This window comes from Athene cunicularia (genome assembly GCF_003259725.1).
Source record: "Athene cunicularia isolate RWA chromosome 2 unlocalized genomic scaffold, athCun1 chr2_part1, whole genome shotgun sequence".
Lineage (NCBI taxonomy): Eukaryota > Metazoa > Chordata > Aves > Strigiformes > Strigidae > Athene > Athene cunicularia.
This window is the reverse complement of record NW_020799095.1, coordinates 2,930,005-2,935,166: the sequence shown is the minus strand read 5'-3', so window position 1 is coordinate 2,935,166 and position 5,162 is coordinate 2,930,005.

Sequence of the window (5,162 nt, the reverse complement as noted above, 5' to 3'; positions counted from 1 at the left end):
CCGGCCTGGCGGGGCTGCGCGGAGGGAGGCCGGGCGGTGCGTGCGGACGTGTCCCGGCCTCCCTGCGGGGCCATTTTCCGCACCTTTTTTTTTATTATTATCATTCTTAATTTACTTTTCCTTGATGTGTTGGAGGAGTTCCCGACTCCTGTCTTTATTTTTACTCCTTGAATCCTCCTTGCAACAGCCCCCACTCGGCCCCTGCCCTGACCCCATTTTCTGACAGGAGGAAGGAGCCAGGCAAAGGAGCCGGGGGAGGGGTGGGGGAGAGCGGCCTAATGGCCGGTGAACTCTGTTTTTTCCTCTCTGCTGGGGGATTTTCACAACAGCCCCCCGCCCCGACATCACGCCAGGGCTGCCGGATTTATCGCTTCTTCTGTGCAAGACATTCAGGCTGGTAGCGGTGGGGTTTCTTCGCCCACACACCACCACTCCACCACCCTACCCCCCCACCTCCTTTTCTCGTTGATTCTCAACGCTATTTTTACATTTTTTAGACTTCCCTCACGAAGGATTCGGGTGCTTCCCTAAACTTTGTGCGTGCAGCGTCCCCAACGTGTGGCTGGCTGTGGGGTGGAAGGAGGCAGACACCTGGCGTGTAGCACACCTCTGGGCAATGCTTGGATCTGAGGCAAAGTTAAAAATGGCGTGTTTTGAGCAAGGACAACAGAGCAAACCTTTTTGAGCAAAGGCTATGAGTTCTGTCTGTGCCCACCTGGAGCAGCTGAGGATCTCTTTCGACTGAAACGATGCCCGCGGCGAACCTTCTAAAATTAGTGAGAGATGGAGGATTTCAGTTTGAATCCAGGCTGTGTTTTGCTAGACCTTGACTCCTGACTTTCTCCCAGGACAGGAGAGCCTGGAGCAAACCCTGCGCCTGATTTACGTGAGCTTAACCCCGGTGGGGAGCAACGGTCCCATCCTGAGCGACCCTCAAACGACTCTACTACCTGTCCGAAAAGTTTTAAACTAATTTAGGTATTTTATCTTTTTAGTTTAAGAGTGTGAGGGATCCTGTCCTGGGAGGCAGCGGCGGTGTGTGGCATTTGGTGTCAAACCAAACTTCACACCAAGCTTGACGGTTAAAAACACACAAGTTACATCACACTGAAGCTTGTTGTCTGAAAAAGTCTCGAGTGTCTCAAAGCTGGGCTCTTTAAAAGAGCCCGAGTGGTTTCTCTGACAACTTTTGGAAAGAAATACTCTAATTTATTAGTTTGACTTTAGGCTTTGGGACTCTGGAAGCTGTCAGGAAGCGTTCAGGTGTTTTTAGGAGCCGTGTTTCCCTGTGCCTGTCCCAAAGTTTGGTGTTTCACTACGCCTCTGAGTTGTGTTTGCCACTCGGTGTGTCTTATTTAGGACGCACTCGTCCCAGCGCGTGGGCTTTATAGCTTTGAGAAGAGGATTATTTGCAGTAGCTCAGTAATGGTTTTCTTCAGAGGTGGGGGGCACTTTGTGGTTCACTCCTCACTCTCGAATGTCATGATATTAGAAAGGTGTCACCCAGCACATCCTTGGGAACCGGTTGGGTATTTCCAAATCACGGGCAATTAAAACCAAACCATGATGGCTGTGGGATGTTTGCTGGATTTGGTGGCTTCCCCTGGTCCTGGACCTGCTGGGGGGTGTGATGAAGAGTGCTGCTCATGCCTTGTTTTTTCAGAGGAATTGATTTTGTAGCTTGCAGCGTTGGAGTTGTACTGATGTGAGATGTGGGGGCTTGGAAAGCGTTGGTCGAAGCATGGTAAATCAACAGGCTCAGCTTTATTTTCCGTGGGAATTATTCACAGAATGATTTGGGTTGGAAGGGACCTTTAAAGGTCATCCAGTCCAATGCGTGGGCAGGGACGTCTTCCACTAGATGAGGTTGCTCAAAGTCCTGTCCAGCCTGACCTCAAACACTTCAAAGGACGAGGCATGGTTGTTGCTGAGGTGGAGCTCCACGGGGGCTGTAGGAGGTGGGGTGTTGAGTTGAGGAGCTGAACTACAGGCAGCTCGAGTACGTGCTGCTGGCATTTACCAGATTTTTCCGATTAGCAAAGAAACTTGTGCCTGGTTGGTCGCTCTCTGCGTCCCACTTGGCAGTCAGAGCTCAGGTTCTTGAGAACTTCAGCGTCCAGCAAAGCCAGCTTGCCTCTTGCCTTTCTGGGTGCTAAAATTGTGACCACCTTGAGGCCCTGATCTTGGAGCCGCTGCCCAAGCTCCACGCAAGGTCTGCAGCTTCTCCGTGGAGCTGCCTGACAACAACCCAGACCTACTTGTTGGATGTTTGTGTTGTAGGCTGCGAGCAGAAGAAACTTTTATCTCTTCTCACTGGAGCTGTAGGGACGCAGCTGATAGAGCCAAACCTGGGACAAGCGAGCGCTTCCTTTGAGAAGACACTGAGATCATCCCTGGCTGCTGGAGGGTGGAGGACCCTCTCAAACAAGTGACGCGTTGGTGGGGTCATTCCACGGGGCGTGATGGATCGAGTTGGGAATCCTGGGGGTATCCTCAGCTGGCGTCTGGCATCATGATGGAAACTGCAGGTGCTGCAGCAGGTTCCCTTGCACACCCCTGTGGCTGAAATGTATTTATCTGCTTGCTCTTCTGTGCTTTGCTGCAGGTAGACCTCCCCACCTTGAATTTATCTCCATTTTGGGGGAAGATGGTCTTCCTACCATGCCCTATCTCCACCAGGCCAGTGACACTGGTGGGGCTTGGTGGTGCACGTGGGGGGCTTGGTGAGGTCGGGGTTCAGGCCCAGTGCATTTGAACACTCCACTGACTTTGTTAATGTGCCTTGATACGGATTCAGACAGTCTAAAACTTCAGGTTTTTGGCTGTGGCAATTACTGTGGTGTGTTTTGGTTTTTTTTTTTTTTTAATGTGCACTGCAGCTGTAGAGACTCGTGCACCATTCAGTGTTTGTGTTGCTTTGGGACTCGATTATTTTTTGCTTCCTCTAGGCATCTGGATTCTGTTTTCTGCTTTTCTCTAGGGCAAATGATTGGTAACATTGGTGCCCTTGGCACAATGCAGAAGCTCCTGGCAAATGTGCTGCTGTTAAATGCCCAAATTCAGATCCTCGAGTATATTCTCATCCATCAGGGAGATGCTAATGGAAGGGAAGGGCTTGGTTTTACACCTGCATTTCCCTTTGAACATTGCTCCCCTCTATTAAGGAGACTAATGATGGTCCCACAGCGTGTGAAATCAAGAGCAGTAAGGGAAAAACTTGGCTCTTGTTGCCTGAGTGTACCTGAGGGTTTTTCAGCTCTGTGCTTAAGCCTTAATTAATGTCTCTGAAAAGTTAGTTTATTTAAAGAAAACTCTCTTTATACACCCAAATTTGTTTCGGTCGTGGGAGTAGGCCTTCACCTGCTCGCCTGGCCAGCCAGTAAGTTATCAGACAAATTCCTTACTTTGGTTTATTATTTTTGATGTCACCGTAGGAGAATTCCCAGCTGGACCCAAATTTTCTGACAGTGGTTGCTTGCAGTGGAGCCAAATTAAATGAGGTCGTTTATCTCCCGGTTGGGCATCTCTAGGAAGGAGGTGTGGATGCTCTGCAGCACTACCTGTTCTGCTGTTCTCTTGCCTTTTTCCTGCTCCATCCACGGTACATTTTTGGTGCTGTTGGCCAGTTCTGTTTAAGAACGAAGCCTGAGGTTTGTAGCTTTGCTCTTGGTGAAGTCTCATTCTCACTGTCTTTTGGTGCCAAACTTTGGGTCTTACCATTGTTGGGTTTTGAAGGAGGAGGACTTCTTGGCATGTCCTTCTGCCCTGGATTCTTGTGCAGCTTCCACCCACCACGCTGTCATTCCTCCTCTTCCATCTGCTTGTGGTCCAGAAACGTGGTGTGCAGCAAGGGCAGGGTAGATCTGCAGTGTTTAGCTTGAGAGGGAATTAAAAAAGGGAGGAGGGGGGAAGTCCACATTTTGGCTTTGAACAGTTGAAGTCCCTGTGGTTTCTGCTAGCTGAGACGCCTATGAATAGGAAAATGGTGCATTTTTCCAGGAGCTGGCTGTGTGTGAGCACACTGGGAGTTCTTTTCTCCTTTGGTTTTCCACGTTTTAGGTCTGTGGATCAGTGGTGCTCCTCTATGGTGGAGTCATTAAAGATAGAATGATGTGTGTGAGCGGGACAGGGAAAGTGGCAGCCTCGGGATGCCTGGGAGGGTGTGCTCCAGCCACTTGGGTTTCTCAAAAATGAAGAAATTTAGCAGCTGTAGGCTACTCAGCCAATATATTTTGAGTTCCAAGTTGTTCCGTGTACCTTTAGTCACCCAGACGTGTACAGATAATTACACACTCCACACGTAATACGCAAGAGCAGCTAATATATACACTCAGCTCTCCTGAATACTGTGGTTTGGTGATTACTTGGAAAAGAGACAGAGAAATCCCTGTTTTTTTTTGAAAGGAGAGGGCTTCCAGATGGTTCTCTTGTCTTAGTTGTTTCTAATTTTCTTTCTGCAATTTAATATTTTCCTTGCAGTGGCTCAAAGTGGGCTTAAGGGGGATAGGTGACAGCCTTCCTTTGATGTCCTGTGTTAGAGATCTGTTGATGTAATTCTAAATATAATTTGTTTGTGTGTATATTTAGACAGGGAGATAGGATTTATAAGCACCTATTTTTAATAGACACGAAACATAAAGAAAAATTAGTATGTTTGCCGTGTGTGTTTGACCTTCATCCCAATAGACTGTCTGCATGTTATTATTTAGATAATTATTTAGATTTATTAATGAGCTGAACCTTGGTGTACTGATGGAGCCGTGCAAAGGTTTGGTGCAACTTCCTTGGTGATCAGGAGCTGAAACGCTGCAGTCCAAAGGCTCAGATCATCCATGGTGGTTTGACGCCCTCCTTGGCACAGCCACGTAAACTCCGTGGGCCAGGAGCAATGTGGCTTTTTCCATTTTACACTGTCCCAGGCTGTGCTTGGTTCTCATTTTTCTTTGCTGGAACTGGTAGGATTCATTGAGAAAAAAGTCTTAAGAAAGAAGTAATAATCAGAAATATCTAAACTGACTTACAATCATTACTACAGGCAACCAGCACAGGGCTTCACTCTTGGCACAGCACTCAGCAGCTTGCCGCGCAGAGGTTTGGAGGCTTCATCTGACCTGAGCAATGGCTCTGGGTAATTAGGTCTGTGTGTAAAAAAAGGGGGGGGG